Genomic DNA, 17,499 nt, shown 5'->3' with positions numbered 1-17,499 from the left:
CATCCGGTTTTGCCAGAATACCATTCATTAGTTCATGTGGTGTGTTTCCAGGCTGTTCTAAAAATATCCAAACCAGTATTTGTCCTGTCCCATTTTACCAGCCTGTTCCATGCTGTGGCCACTCTGCCAGTGAACCACTCAACACACTTTCCATTCCCACAGATATTTCCACAAAGGAAATCTGATGAGAATCTAGCACTTCCAGGCAACCCCAAACACCCCTAGAATCAGCTATCCCCATATGCCGAACATGTCCAAGCAAGCTCAACTCCCAGACTACTGCAAAAGGTATTGCACAAGACTAAGTGCTCTTAGTCTTTCACAATAACTCAGACTTCCTCTCTTATGTAACTCCTTAATGTGTTTGAACCAAAATACATTTTAAATATAAAATTGTGCTTATTTTTTTTTTTTTTTTTTTTATCAAGAATCAACTTAATGAGCTAAACAAAGTGTTGGGAGACCATCAGTAGGTGTACATGTGGTTTAAAACAACCCTTTTATTATATATATATATTTTTTAAAACCAAAAATGTCATCGCCGAGAATCATCTCGGAGGCTCCTCAGAACCATTAAGCATTATTGTCACTCTGTCTCCGTTACCTTAGCAACCTGGGAGCATCTGTTTCTGTTAGTGTGTCTGTGTACTGTATACCAGAGGCTCACAATGCACCTGAAGCAAAGCTTCACTTCACTGCAACTTCAAGCCTAAATTCCTTCCCTTTCAGTGAGGGAGCAGCCAGGAAAGGAACAGAAAGCAAACAGATTAAAAAAAAAAAAAACCTCCCAACAAGCTGCCACAACAAGAGACAACACACTCCTCCAGACTGCCCACCTCTCACTCAGCAGATGTACAAACAAACCATTCTCTGCCAAAATATCCCAAATCACAGTTGTATCCACCCCCTTCTCCTAGATCCAGGCTAAAACTCCAAATGTCTCTTCCTAATACACAAGCATCAGTAAACCTCGATCACAAGCCGCAGCCAACAGCTTCCCGGAGACAAAAACTGTAACATATAACAGCTGCCAGACACAGCTGCATCCATATACACCATATCAGGATTGATCAATCAGCACTCGAAGTTATGATACCTGCCATAATTGATATTACCTATGTTTAGACAGAATAATGACATTTATACTAGCTACCAGACACAGCTGCATCCATGCACACCATATCAGGATTGATCAAGCAGCACTCATAGCTGTGATACCTGCCATAATTGATATTAACTATATTTAGACAAAATAATGATATTTGTACTAAGAGCTTGCTACTATTATTTAACCAGGTTATACATTACATTTCTAAAGCATATTTTAACTGAAGAAGGCATTAGTCTCCATGACAGCATTTTTTTTCAAAACACTGCTATTATATATGATGTTAATTTGTTACATTTGAGTCTGAACTCAGATGAATGGTATCTTGTTGAATTTGTTAATTACTTAAATTATTATAAGTAAAATCAGTGAAAAATTAACAAGATAAGTATTCATTAAGTTCAAGTAAGGGAATAGAAACTTCTATGTTTGTATTGTATGTTGCTTTGTTTGGCTTGTATATAATGTAAATAGTAAACCATCTTGACCTACCTTTGTTTGTGAAGAATTATTGGAGACTAAAAATTCTGAATAAATCATTACTGTTTCTCAGTTGTTTAAGAATCCCTCTTTTTTAAAATAAAAACAGATGACAAGTGATGTACCATATCAGTTGATACTTTGAGAGATGTAGTTGTAGGAATTATTTTTTTGGCTCAGCTATCTTGGTCAGTTTTTTGTAGAGCCCATCCATTCCATTTAATCTGGAATAGACACTATGTGTTTTTTTTTGTGATGACTATAGTAGCTTCTAAGTCATTAAAGGTTCTCATCTCATTGGCAAAAAGTATTTTTATATTGGCTGGAAAGACCAGCTGTGCTTTAATGTTGTTTTGTTTCAAAGGTTTTATTATTGACCAGACTCTTTTTTTTTTTTTTTTGTTTTAATATTCTGGAAGAACAATCATTGTCAAACCTTATCAGGCTTTGATTGTATTTTAAGGGTGATTTTCTCCAAGCAGATTTTAATATTAGTTCCTTGTCCAGAAATGAAAGAAATGTTATAACTATAGCGCTAGGTGGAGTATTTGAGTTAGAAGCAGGTTTCCTCAGTGCTCTATGTGCCCTTTAAATTCCAAATGAAAGTACCTCTTTCAAGTCTGAAAATTCAGGAATCCAGGTTGGTAAGAATGAAATCATGACTTCTCCTTCAGTGTTTTCAGGCAGACCAAAGATCCTTATGTTGTTTCCCCTTTCCCTGTTTTCTAAGTCATTTATTTTGTTAAGCAGCCATGTATTCTGTTTAAGCAGAAGTTCTTTTTGGAATTCTTCCTCTTTGAGTCTCCCTTCAATGTCATTTAGAGAAGTCTCTATATTTGTTATTTTTGTATGGTGTTGCTGTAATAGTTTCTTAAAAGTATCAGTCTGTTTTTGAGAATTTAATTTGAGGTTTTCTAAGTCATTTTTAAAGACATCCATCTTCAAAGATAGTTTCTGTATGGTAGATGTCATCAATTGCAATTCTGTTTTCAAAGCAGCATCTGGATGAGAATTCCTTGAATTGTTCATATTTAGTGATTCAATATATCTCCAAGTTACTTGACAGGAAAATGTTTGTATATCTCCACCAAAATTGATATTTATGTAGTTTAGTAGCTTATCTATAGATTTCTGACATTTTAAACTTGAAAATAATAAATTTTTCTATATTATTATACTAGTTTATGGAGCTCTCAAAATTCACTGCACTCAGTTGGCGATCTAGGCTCCGCCCTCCCCAACTTATCACTTTCTTGACAGAATAAAAGTCTGATTTTTTTGTACTTATCCTTTTCATTCAGGTTACCACTGGATCAGAAAGTTGTGGAAATGCTCTAAAATGCACCTCAGCGCATCCATAAAGCCTATGTACTTCTGGGGATCAAAAGGGCCCAAGACCTCCAGCTTAATTAATTTATTTTCTGCACAGTTATTACTGCACAGCGTTGGCCAGTTGTGGTATGTTGAAAAGATGCAGGGAAAAGTAAAGTTGAAGAGTGATACTGAATTATTTTCTTAGTCATAATTTTTGTTCAGACCATCATTGGATGGAAATGTTTAAAAAGTCAAAATCCACTGCAGAGCATCTACAAAGCCATGACTTCTGGAAAAAGCTGAAAGTAAGGCAACATGAAAAAATGAAAAAAAAAGGGAATCTGCACAGCATAAAGAGACTAGGATGGGAGCCAAGACACTGAAAGGGAGGGAGAGTTGTAATGTGTTCTCCTCTACATTAGGCAGTGGGGGGGTCCATGAAACCCTCCACCTAGGGCAGAATTTCACTTAAGAAAATCCCTGTAACAGGGTAGTTTTTATTTTTATTTATTTTACATTTGTTTACCAGAAAAGTCCAACTAGACATAGGTTCTTTTTCAGCAGAAGCCAGGGCAGAAAGGCTCCAGTTATAAGAAATCTAAACATTGCCAAAGGTAACAAACACATGAGAAATTACATAGCCTTCACAGGCAACAATTACATAATGAAGGGCCATACAATACTTGAGTGGTAGACGTTTACATCAGAATTACTTAATGATGGATTATACAATTCTTTAGTAATAGACATTCACTACACACCTCATACATGATTATGTACAATTAAAAGAGAAAGAGTATTAGTTTCCATACAGGTGGGGTCAGATACTGGTCTGAAGAACCACTCAATGAACAACATTTAGTTGAGAAGGCAGTGATAAAAGTCTATCCAGGACAGTTGCAGGAACAGAGCCAAGTGTTATTAAGTGTGATTTTAGGCACTTGTTAAATTGTAGTATAAAGCAGCTGGAGGTTAATGGGGTTGGCAGTTTATTCCAAATTTTATGAATAAAGTTTGAGAAGAGTGATTCACCAGCTTAGTTGTTAACTTTGTTACATCCAGGAGTTTGTCATTGGAACAGAGGGCTGTATAAGATTTTGGAGAGTAGGGTTTTTATCTGGTTAATGCAGTATTTTGTGGACAAAGAAGTACATCAGTTGATGAAGCTCTAGCCATTTTAGCTGTTTAAGAGATGCAGAATGATGGGTCCTGTAAGTGTTATCTGTAGTAATGTAACATCACTGCAACCAACACAGTGTAGTACACAGGCCTGTGTTAATGTAATTACAGGTTTGTCTGTGTTTAATACTCCTAAAACTTTGCAACTTGAACTAAAAGGTTATTTAGGAGGGGTAGCATTGGCAGGGTGGTACTTAGACTGAAGTGTCTAGGGGGACCTCAACTTGAACCTTGCTCGGGTCCCAGAAAATGCTAACCTCCAGCCCTGTCCATGATCCCATGGTGATGTCTACATCCAGGATGATAAGGCAACTTGATAAAGTACCTTTACCTTGGGGATGATGAATCATCTTTGCTTCCAGGTAGAACTTTGAGCACATTTTCAGGTAAATCACTGGGGAGTGTGATTACAGTCAGTCGGTAAAGGCAAGGTTTCTTAGTTACTCTTGCAAAATACACAAGGACTATCTTTTTACCCACCAAGCACCTATCCTTTTTTACTCTAATTTGTTATCCAGTCCCAGGGGCACTGTCTAGTTAAATGACTCACTCAGCGTCACACACCAGACAAATGGAACTCAAAAGAATCAATCCCTGTATCTTTAACTACATAAAGCAGCTTTTCAGGAGCTTAGGATATTAATCCACTGCACTAACCACCAAACTTCAGTAATGTCTTCATTTTCTGATAAGTGTCTGAGAATAACAGTCAGTAATGCTAATCATTAGGGTTTCACAGCTAGTGTTGTTTGGAAAATGCATTTCAAGTTAACTAGGGATTGACTGGCATTTAAGTTTCTTAACTGTTAGTAAACTGATTCCAGTATTTAAAAGTGCAGGGTATTAATCTGCCCACCTCCATCTGGCTACAGTGTGACTTTGAGCAAGTTACTCAAATAGTGCTTCTGAGTCCTAAAGGGACACATTGAATTTACCTGGTTGACAAACAACTAAATGAAAATAATAACTGAAATTTGGGCCTTTGTCCTCTCATTATGTTTGTTTTTGTTTAGAATTCTTGAGCAAAGGAAGTTGCGAAATATTTTTTTCTATTGCTTAATGTATTTGTGGCTTTCTAGCAAATTACTGTGGAACTCAATCATTAAATAATGACAGTCACGAGTTTCAGACTTTGTATCCTTCCGAAAATGCTTACTAATTCAAGGATTTTTATTCTAGCAACTTTCGAAGTGTGTAAGAGAAACATCTAAAATCTATTCTTGGTTTTTGCGTCCTTACCTCTACTTTTTGTACTAAGACATTCAGAGGGAATGGAGTTGCAATGTGTTCCACTCAATGGTTTTGACAGCAGCAAGCTGAGATACATTTCTGGCCATTATATATGAATGAATTCATTCACTTGTTCTCAAGTAGATATCTAATGTGTGCAGTCATACAAGAGGCTGTAATTGATGGTTATGTGTGCGTGTAAATGCTTGTTTCCTGCAGCACACCTTAGTTGTGATGTAAAGGAAGGAATTCATTGTAGTAAACAGGAACATCATTGTATGAGCCACATTCCATATATATGAGCCTTAGTTTCCTTGTTTTGTTGACTGTCAACGGTATCTTTATTATTAGGCTGTGAATAAACTGGACAACAGTCTACAAGATAAAAGTAAATACATTTTTATAACTTTGTTTTTTGCAGCCATGTGGTTGTGAAATGCACTATATTGGGCTACAAGAGTCTGTTGGTACTTAGTGCAAATAAATAAAGTTTTCAGCTGCTCCTATAGCACAGGGTTTAATTTCTTCAGCCTTCATTTGTCTACTGTGTGACTCCTGCCAAGTCATTTCGTCAGACAGTGCTCCGGGGCTGCCACTGAAAGGGACATTTGCAGCCAGTAGGCTGCCTCTTTTGAATACTGAACCCTTTACATAGATGGAAATTACTGCTATTTGTTTATGAATCATAGCAAATGTCTTTTAGTTCAACAGGGTGCTGGATGCACTTTCAATAAGTATGAGTTTCAAGGGAAAAGAAGTTTACCACTGCTCGTGCCAAGTCTGTTTTCAGTGAAAGACTGCTTTGTTTTACTTAGCAAATGTCTGTCAGTGATTTTGCTGTAAATGTTGAAATAAATTTTACATTAAATCCAAATCTCTGTGATCAATGTAAAGGTAAAAAAAGAACACACTATGCACACTGGCAGGTCATTGGGGAGATGCAGCCAAGTCATGGAATATTGGTATGGGGGGCAGATCTTTACCTTACATAGGGCTTCATTTGACCATGTTCCAGCTCTGTTAACAGACTAGTCATTCACTCCTGTGTATATGGAACTGAGAATAAACTGCATTTTTTCATACTGTTAGAGTAATACTTAAGAGCAGGCATCAATTACTGATCACATAATATATGAAAATCCATATTATATTTTCCAAACTGTTCTCTGATTTTTATTACTTAAATCTGCAAACTGATCCTCTGGCAAACAACACTTTTCAAACAAGACTTAAACCCAGAAAAGCAGGTAAAGTCCAATTAATAAGAGAATAATATAATACTACACTGAAATACAGAGAATGTGCACAGAACAAAATAATAAAACCTGGGTATGGCAGCTTTTACTGTTAAGGTTTTGTCCTTTTAGTAAACTATTTGCTTTTTCATCCAACTTCAAAAGGAGGTATCTTAAACTGCTGAGCTTATATAGCATTATTAGCAACCTGTGTTTGAAACAAGTGATCAGGATGGACACATGCCTCAAACACAAGGCAAACCTGCACCATCTGCAAAAGCAAAGCACGTATGGAACTCTACACAATCTTAAACCTAATTGCCTACGATGTATAATAGCTAGGCATCATTAAATGACTACCTTTGGACAAATTTTCTTTTTTTTTCTGCCTTTTTTTTTAATTAATATAAGCATGCCGGTCTTCCAAAAGAGCACTGCAAAGCAATCCTGCTTGAAAATCAAATATAAGTGAGCAGAACTTTTTCCATCTCTTCAAACTTACCACACTACACTTATAGGAGATAGCAACAGAGACATAGAATGGAACAAGTCAGAAATGATGCATTTCACTGGGCTAGGCCCATATAGAGCATCAAATATTTGTTATGGCATAGACAACTAGTATCAGTGAAGTTTTCTGCTTATTAACTACAGTGGTTTCTGTGATTTTCAACAGACTGCACAGTTCAAAATGAAGATGAGACATGTGCAACCACACATGTGATATGTGTGAGTAGTATCCTCAACCATGCATGGCTCTGCATGCACTCAACTTTAGAGCTAACACTGCTGCTGCTGTTGAACAAGCTTGCAAGCTGGAGAGTAGGAGATTGCAGCAGACGTTGAGTCGTGGCGGCTTAGTGCTGCTTGTAAACCAGGAGACTCACATTGTGGAGGTATGCCTCCTTTTAAGGTAGCAGCACATGTCTGCTACCAGCAACCACTGTTTGACTTTTAGGCCAAGACTAGGAAGGCATGGATATGCTAGCCAACTTCCTCACCACTAACTCTCAATTTTGAGAGGAATGAATGAGCCAGTAGGGCTGTTGCCCTATTTGGAGATTGAATGGCCTGAATGTCTGTTTGTTTGACAAATAGAGTCTGAGGAATGAATAGGTCACTAGAGGGCCAAGAAAAAGCAAAAGGAGCTATAAGGCATTGTTCATAGGTTCATAGATTGGTATTAGGTTAACTGTCCTTGTAGGACATTTTAAGCCTAGTCAGTTACCCCATGTGAGAATCAAACCATGTAACTTATGTCTGTAAGGTAAACGCCTTAACCATTATGCCAACCCCCCATCCATAAATGCAAAATAAATAAACAAGTAAATAAATAAATACTTCTCTCTTTTCCTAGTAAGTAATATGTCACTGTAATACCTCAACAGCAGACTAAATGTCATTATCACAAAAGTGCCATCAGACTTTGGCTTGGATGATTGAGATTCAAACAAGGATAGCTTAACTATTTTAGAAAATAGCTGAGCCAGGTGTTGTAGCTTTCTAATAATCTTTTAAGAAAGTCTCTGAACCCTGTATGACTTATAATGGAAACTCATTTATTTTGTATTTATTAGCAATACATTTTTTGTCATCCATCCATCCATCCTCAATCCCTTTTCCCATTTTGCACATGTGGTCAGGGTGTCCCTTCCACAGTGACAATCATCTCGAGCCAAGGTTTACACCGCCGAGTAACTAGGCCTGTGGCGGTAGTTCATTCTCACCACTCACTCGCATATATACAATCACCTGCGGCCAGTTTAGAGTGTCCAGTCCACCTACTGAATGTCTTTGGAATATGGGAGGAAACTGGAGTACCCAGAGGAAGCCCAGGTGACCACAGGGAGGACATGCAGGCTCTGCACAGAAGGCACTCCAGCCGAGAATCGAACCAGAGAGCCCCTTGCAGTGAGGTGGCAATGGTAACCGTTGCACCACCGTGGTCACCCATTTATTTACAATATTTTTTTAATTCACCTATTTATATGACATATTAATACACATATTAATACACATGCTTGTGTCACACTGTAGGAAGAATACAAAATAAAATGATTTAGTTTTTATTACTTGCAGTATATAACCAGTACATGAACATGATATGAAGAAATCTGGTCAAAAATCATGGCGATTTTAAAAACATGACTTCAGTAATATTCTGGATTATTATAAAATTAAACATTTTTCTTCATTTATGTGTAAGTACATTCCATTTTAAAGCATTATTTTAAAAAAAATGAGCACAGAAAATACTGACTGAATAGATATTTAGTCTTTAATACAGTTTCATTCCCTGTGAGCTATTGAAGTAGTGAATTCTTATCACAAAAGATTGTGTTTTCTTTGAAGGCAAGGTCTAAGTACACCATTCAAGTGTAGCCGACTCTTATCATAAACCAATATTATGAGTCCACTATATGAATGCAATAAGAAATGCATTTTATTTAACCGCTTTTCTTATAATTCTTTATCTAAATCCCATCATAGTGAAGAGAAGGGGGGAAGAAAGCAAATGATGCTTTGATTCACAGGATAAAGAATAAAGTGAAAAAATCAAGTGACCTTTAACTGAAAAGGTACAGGGAAATTTCAGTTCCTGTACATCAGAAGATATTAGTTGCTAGATTTTTTACACATAAAAACAGAATACTGATTTTCTGCACAAATAAGGTGCAATTCTTTCTTTGGTATGGTATAAAATTTCAGTTCTTCCCAGCAAAGTATCAGAATTCACAGTACAGCTTTACAGATTCAGCCAAGATCTAATTGTAAAAAGGAAACATTTTCAAAAGACAGCAAATAAGAACAGCATTTAAGAAAATTCCATGTGGGATATGTGAAGCAGGAACATTCTCAGTAAGCTAGACAATGCCCAGGAGCAAACTGCAGGTATGAAGGGCAGACTATGGCTCTCAGATATCTGCAGCACAGTCAGCATGTCAGACCAATTCCCTGTGGTAAAACTCAGTACTTTGCAAGGTATTCCATCTTTCTGTTTTAGAAAGTAACATAAATGTTGAGAAATTAAAAATACACTGGCACTGCTAAAATGTAACTTTACTAGGTCTGAGGAAACTATTCAAGTATTACATTTATTTTTTTATTTACATTTGTTAATGTAATGATTGTCTTTCTAGTCTCAGAACCTCTTTCCAGGGAGGCCAATAAAAAGTTCCTCAAAATACACTGATTCATGAAATTAAACAAATATAAGCATAATGTACGTCAACAATTGATAAAGTAACATCTACTTTATATGTGCATAATTTTAATACACTAATTTAGGTAAAATAATATCTCCAGTATATGTAAATATTTATCATAAAAATCTACAATATATGTACATGTTTTTACACAGACAATATCACAGTTAAAACCTTCAGTGTCAAGTGTAGAGCTTAATGTAAGCCTGGCATCACCTAGTCATACCTGTCATCCTCTTAACACAAGAAATCTGGACAAAGCCTAAAATAATGGGGCAACAAAAGCCCAGGAACAAAGGGATAATTTAAATATTGCTTCAGAAACTTAAAATGTTAGAAAAGCAGGATTTGTGTTAGCTTGCATTTTTATGAATGATATGAAGTCTGAAACTCAAATGTATGACCTATTTACTGACTTCAGTCCTTAGTGATTTGCAAGAAAACCAGAAATTTTATTTAGGAACAGACCAAGAACATAAGTTAACAATCTGGACAGTTGAGAGGTATACACCTAGTATGTACCTTCATCCTGTTTTGTGACATTTGCAGTATTTTATGTAAGTGTAAGAGTTTTCCAAAAATTACTAGTGCTAATTAACCAGGCAATGTCTGCATTACATGGATGTACAATTATTTGTTTGTTTGTTTGTTTGTCAGGGTGGTCTGACTTGGTAGTGTCCCTTTTCAGCAGAGAAAACCTGCAATACATAAAGAAATACAATGCCGAAGTTTTATACAGCTGAAGTAGAGAAACACAACATTGAAATGTTCACACGATTGTAGTAAAACATTTTAGAAATATTTTTCAATGAGTCATCTAACAATTAATAATAAACACACAGAGAACAAAATGTTATACAGATAAACAAATAATCAAACATTTTCAGGGATACTTTGAGTTTCATTAAATTAAAGCAGTAATGATATCAGTGAGGTATGACATGATAAGTTAATGTTAGTTTTTTAGGTTAGTTTAGTCTATCATATATATTGATGAGTGAAATTAGTAGCAGCTAACACAGTAATACATACATTGTCATTGTACTGGCTACCCTTTTGGTACTAGAAGATCAGAAGGCTGTAAGTTCTATTTCCATGTTAAGTGACTAGATTGCTGACAGTGCAGTACAACATTAGGGGAAGCTGCACTCCTGAATAGGTCATCCTTCATTTGAGACATTAAACTGTGGTTCCATCTGTTTGAGTTTTTGGTAGCTCAGGTAAATAAAAAAGATTCCCATGACATCTATTAAAAAGAATGGAGGTCCTTTATTTTTAAATATTTATTTACAATATATGCAATTTTTCTTATTTGCAATATATACAATTTATCTCATTGACAGTATATACATTAATCAAACAATTTAAACAATTTTTATAAACACATACTTGAAATAATGCATTCTTTTTTTTTTTCATTATTGGACCCCCACTCCATTTTCCACAAACAAAATATTATTTTTTTACATCTCTGCTTGATCCAGTCTTTCATTGAATATAATTTACTTTACTCTTTGATTTCATATTATCCAAATTATAGAAAATATATATTTTTATCAGTTCTATTAACATACTTTATTGTCCCCGTAATAGCCATACTCAGTCATATCCATTTTAAGACTATTTATATCCATATCATTTTCTAAATATTTCAAATTTATCACCTTTTCCATATTGATTTAACCCTTTTACAGCTCACAAAAACATGCTCGTTGGTTTCAAATTGATTACAAAATGTACAGTTTTAGTTATTTTTGCTTTTATAACGCACATTTGCTTTTTCTGGTAATTAACTTTCATAGAAAATCTTAACATTCCCAGATTTTTTTATATCTTTTCATTCTTGCCTTAATTGCAACCCTTTTTTCTTTACACACTTCTTTCCAAGGATAAATGTAAAAGAACATTTCCATAATATTATGATACCATAGCTTCCTATCTTTTTCAATTTCATTAACTTTATAATTTCCAAAGCAACATTTTGTCTTGATAATTTTTCATTTCCTCATTTTCATATAATCTTCTTCTCTTAGAATTCAAAATATTCATCCATTCATTAGTATATTTCACTTTTTAAATTCTCACCAATTCTGAATTGTCATTATCCTTCAGACTTCTTAATACTTTATACAAATTTAGAGAGGCTGCATAAACTACAGGATTTATCAGTCCTAAATGACCACCACCTTTTTTTTACATATAACATTTCTCTTTTAACTGGATTCAGTCTTGAACCGCAAATGAATTTAAATACAATACTATAAAATGCTTATTCAAAAGTCAGTGGGATACTAAAAACACTCACTAAGCAAGTAATTCTAACGAGTTATATCAAATTAATTAAATATGTTTTTTCTTAAAAGATAATGTAAAGGTCCTCCAAAATATGTATGTGTTTTTCGTGACTTTTAACTTTTTCTTCCCATAAATTTCTTATATCTTCTTTTTCCCAAATGTCAAACCAAGTAATTTTGTCCTTCTCCTATTAAAATTAATACCTCCTATCATACCATCATAAACCTATGCTTTCATCTTTATTACTAGAAAAAAATATTTCTTGTACAAATTCCTGAAGATAAGTAATCTCATTAACCATAGTTTTCTGATTTCTTGTAATAAGAATATCATATGTATATGACAACATAATTGGAATATTTATAACTTCATTGGTTACATATTCCCTATTTCTCATCTCAATATTAACGTGTGTCAAAATAACATAATACTAATACAAAAATAACACTGCTGTAAGGGCAACCTTGTCTTATACCCTTTTCAAGCACAATTTCTTTACTAAGCCAAACATTTATTAGTATCTTAATTATATTTAACCTAACATAGAGCATTTTTATCTTATTACTTATATTATAGGTATCAAATATTTTCCATAGGATGTTATGATGAACTGAATCAAAAGCTTTGCTTAAATCAATCACCATTCATTTTGGTTGAGCCTCCTTATATTAAATATCATCCACTAATTCTTTAATGACTAACAATAAATCGTGTACATTTTTACCTTTTATACCCTATATACATGTATATACAATCTTACTTACCTTACTTTCCATTCTTTTTTGCAAAATTTTCATAAAAATCTTAGTGTTATTCAGCACTATAGGTCTCCAATTCTGTATTTCACACTTCTCCTTTTTTCCATATAAATGTTATTATACCACTGCACAGCTCTTTGTATTGAAACCCCATTCTTAACCATTCATTTAATGCTTCTGAAAATAACTTTTTTTTAATTACTGTCATATTTTTATACATTTTATACTCAACTCCATCTGGACCAGCCGCCGATTGCAAATTTACTTTTTATAAAATATTTTCCAAATCTTCCATTTTAATAATTTTTCCAAATCCTTATCTTCCTCTGAAAATATCTCTACTTTCCATTCCTTAGTACATTGTACACTTTTTCCTCTAAAACATTCCTTAACAAATCCTTTCACTATTTCCATAATCTTATCTTGCATAGTTTGTACTATAAGTGAGCTATCTTTCATTTGTCTCAGGATACTATATATTTCTTTAATATGTTTACTCAAATAGGGTGCAATTTATATTTGTTTATATTACAAATACTGTATTTTCTTTTTATTTAAATTATATAGTTCCTGTTCTTTAATAAAAAACATTTTTTCATTATTTTCTAAGCTATCCCAAATATCCTTACTTAATTGGTCATAATATAGTCTTACCTTTCTTCTTTTTATATTTTCTTGGCTTATATAATGCTGTTTATATTTTTGTTTAAAAAATAACCACCGTTCAGGCCAATCTTTATAAAAAAAAACTCATTTGCACATGATCATTCCATAAATTTAGTACATCCATCTTCCTTTCTTTATCCCATTTAAACTCATTACTCCTTTTTATTCCCTTTCCTGTTTTTTATATAGTTGGAATTATTTTCCAGAGTAATCCATATGGACCTGTGATCCGAAAAATCTGTCTCTAACACCCCTTCATCCATAATTTTCAACCCTGCTAAAACTAAAAAAATAATCCATTTCTAATTTATGTTCACCTCTGCTATAATTCCAAGTACTCTTATTCCATATCCTTAAATTCTCACAAATTGTATCTAATATCACTTTAACATTATATGCTTTATTTTTATTTTACCGTATATTACAATTAAAATGTCATGCAATAATTCTATCCATGTTTACACCAACATACTTTAAACATCCCTTCCCTCTTTTTTGTTACAAATACATAAATTGCTATAATTCTAAATTCCTGGTTCATCTTACATCAAGAATTATAACACAGCTAAAAGTAACAAAGGTAACATCTAATAGTTTTATAATTTCCTTATACCCTAAACATGTCTCTCTCCCCAACTTAAAAATTACATTTTCCCCACCAAACTTCCAACTGTTGTCTCTCTTCATTTGTTAAAAACCTAGTGTCTTCTGATATGATAATGTCGCTTTCCTGTTTCTTACACCATTCAAGTATACGTATTCTCATTACAACATTCTTTAAACTAGCAATATTTACCAATAGAATTTATTTTTTGTTTAACTAAATTCCATGTTATATCTTCACTATCGCTCTACCATGATTCTTCACCCTCTCCTTTTTTAGAAATAAAACTTTCATTACTGATTTTTTTGTAAGTCTTCTTCGTCTGTTATATTTCAAACCATTTACTTCTACACATTCTGCTATACTCTTTATTATCTTTTCTTCTTAATCTATGCCCTCATTCTCATGGTTCTGTTCTGTTAATGTTTCTACGGTCTCTTGCCCTATCTCATTTACATTATATTCACATTGCGTGCCCAGGTGCCCCACTTTCTTACATTTATAACATTGGATTTCGCAATTTCTTGTATCATGTCCTATCTTTCCACATCCAAAATATTTCCTTTTTTTCTTTCTTTTTCTTTTACAATTGCTTATCACATGATGAGCTTTCCCACACAGAAAACATGTCTCTGGCTGACCCCAGTATTTCACTATCCCTTTGCCCCCTTCCACATTTATCACACTTGGAATATGCACAATGCTATAATTCTCAAATTTTAAAATAACATTGCAGTCCCATGCACCTGTCTGTAAACCTCTATTATCATAATACTTTTACAATGTCTGTCACATCTTTACATAAACTTAATAAGTACTTTTTAAATTATTTTTTAACCTCAGTTCTGAATTGCATGCTTTTTTTTCTTAGTCTCTCTTTGAAAAGCTTTAGATATGGAAGAGTTCATAGGAAAACAAGCTTTTTTTATACTGACATAGAAAATTCTCCATAGCTTTACCATTCTCAAAAATACATCACAAATGTATATTATCTATTAATATGAATAAACACCCTTACTTCATATGCTTTAACTCCTAAGGGAGTTATAATTTATTCCCATACCTTATATCTGCCCATTCCACCTTCTTTCTTTTTGATTTGTACCTTAAACAACTTATTTCTATGTTTATGGCTTTTCTTTCCATATCCCTGTTTCTCCACTCTCAACTTTCCCATCTCAACATATGACTTTCTGCTCTTGACCTGTGTAATCTCCTCACTCTGTATATTCTCTGTTAAATTTCCACTTTCAGGTTCACTGGCATTTACCAACTCTAAAAGTATATCATCCTGCAACCCCCGCTAACTGGAGAGTTCTAACAACTCAGCTCTGTGTTCTCTCTCAATCTCTGAAGAGATTGTTTTGAAATATCTCTTCAGAGTCCAATTGCAACTTCTCTTCCCGGTATTTTTCACCCTGAGACAGCTAGGATGCTTTCTCAACCACTTTACGTAAACATACAACTTCCAACAAATGCTCAACTGCCTTTGCATTTGCAACCTCCTTCTACACTTCTGAACACTTCTTATTGGCATTAAACATATTTTCCTACATTATGCTAACTTTTTCTTTGATAACACTGTGCTCCGAACACTCCATCCTCCTTTCACTTTCTTCCTGGTTTCTCCGAGCTGCCTACATGCTCAGAATGGAAACTGGAAGTGTTGACATGCAAGAACGCATTCCCTTACAAAAAGAGTGGGGGAAGTTCCCCAATACCCTGGAAAAATTTCTCCTAGTAGTAGAAATACCACTGCTTTTCTGCTTGAAAAGCAACCACTAGTCTAGAGGGACTAACCCAGTCAATAAAAGATAAAAAAATACATAAAAGAAAATAAATGCTAGTAGTGAAGAACAGCAAAATAAGAGTGCTCCTATTGTTAAGGTCAAAGAAGAAGTAGGTTGCTAAACTTGAGTCCTTATAACTACGTGAGATTGATATTAATCATATATATATCAATGAGTAGCTTGATAGTTACATGAGAGCAATAATATTGAGGCTACGCAGTTACTGTGGCATAAGTGCAAAACATTTATTGCTAATGTTTGAATAGAGAGTGATTACACTCCTTAAGAGATGAAACTTGTATGAAGTTCAGACGAGTATTGTCATGTTTAGTTACATGAATGAAGTAGAGAGGAATTCTTTGCAACAGCTGTTAAGAGATTTTTGTATGAATAAGATGTTGATTGGTAGAGTACAGCTGTTAAATAGGTGTATATCATTGTATTAAATTAGCAACAGATGTATTACTTTTTAGAAAGTGAAGGGTTTTATATGTAGTTAACAGACTGTATAAAAGGCTTTGAACAGTTCAAGCCATTTGCTGGGAAGTGTATGTTTATAGCAATATAATACTGAGCAATGGTGGGTGCTCATAGTTTATTGTGGATGCAAGAGGCAAATTTAGTGATTTTATTGTAGCACTCTTGTAGTTTGGACAGCTGGTTTGCTTTATAGGCTTTAATGTAGAGCAAGGGCACCCGCAGGCAGGTGAAAGGGGGTGCACTTGCACCCCCCCCCCCGGAATCGGCTGGCTGGTAGATTAATCTTCTTTTAATTAAAAAAAAATGTTTTTTTTTTTTGTTTTTTTGGGGGTTTTTTTGTTTTTTTAGGGCGTTCTTCTTTAGGAACGCCATTCAAGTCCAGTCACACAGACGCTTCTGTGTCTGTGCGACTGATGTTTTACGTTTTCATCTTCTGTGCCAGCGTGAAATTTGGAATACAGATGATGTTTGGACTGGAGTTCAGAATCACGGACGAACGTACAAGTGACAGGTAGCCAAAGTAAGAGCAGATCTTGTGAATATATATTCTCAAACGTGATGTCATGCAATAACAGTTCAAGGGGCCATGACAAAACACACCCACAGAAATAAACCCTAGTGATGTATAATTACATTCCCTTCATAAATAGCATTGTTAAGGCCACATCTGGCATGCTGGGTTGATTTTTAGCAATTACAAAGTGAAAATGAGATTAATATGATAAGAGGCCATACAATAATGATGCACTAAAATACTGAGAGCAATAAAGTGGAGAGGTGAAAATGAAAGACTCAGGCAGACTTGCATTTTTATCTTATAAAAGAGGAAAGCAATGACGTATGCAATATGGCACACCAAATGTCTAGGACTGAGATAGAAGGCGGCAGCTGAACAGAAAAGATATTGTTGAGAAGAGGGGACAATTTATAGAAACTAGTGAAAGTGTTATTTTAAAGAATGCATTTGGTTCCTGGAACATGCTGCCAGTGGAGAATTTGAATATAAGCAAAGAGAAAAGTTCATGATTGCTTAAACAAATGGGCAATATGTTGTCTCATGTTGCAAAGTTTCAGCTGCATGTTTGTGTGTTGCTGCAAGACTTGAGAGCTCTTTTTTACTGTCATGTTCTACCATCTTTGTATTATGTATGTGT

General features: G+C 34.4%; 1 protein-coding gene across 5 annotated transcripts in view; it reads left to right on the top strand.

Moving 5' to 3' along the window:
• Window positions 1-17,499, top strand: part of GRIA3 (glutamate ionotropic receptor AMPA type subunit 3) — a 2,740,455-nt gene that overhangs the window by 2,584,718 nt on the left and 138,238 nt on the right. The gene's annotated exons all lie outside the window — the stretch shown is intronic.

The sequence above is a fragment of the Protopterus annectens genome, chromosome 15.part0 (assembly GCF_019279795.1).
Source record: "Protopterus annectens isolate FY-2018-M chromosome 15.part0, PAN1.0, whole genome shotgun sequence".
Classification (NCBI taxonomy): Eukaryota; Metazoa; Chordata; order Ceratodontiformes; family Protopteridae; genus Protopterus; species Protopterus annectens.
Note: the sequence above shows the minus strand (reverse complement) of the source record. Positions and strands in the feature narration are given on the sequence as shown.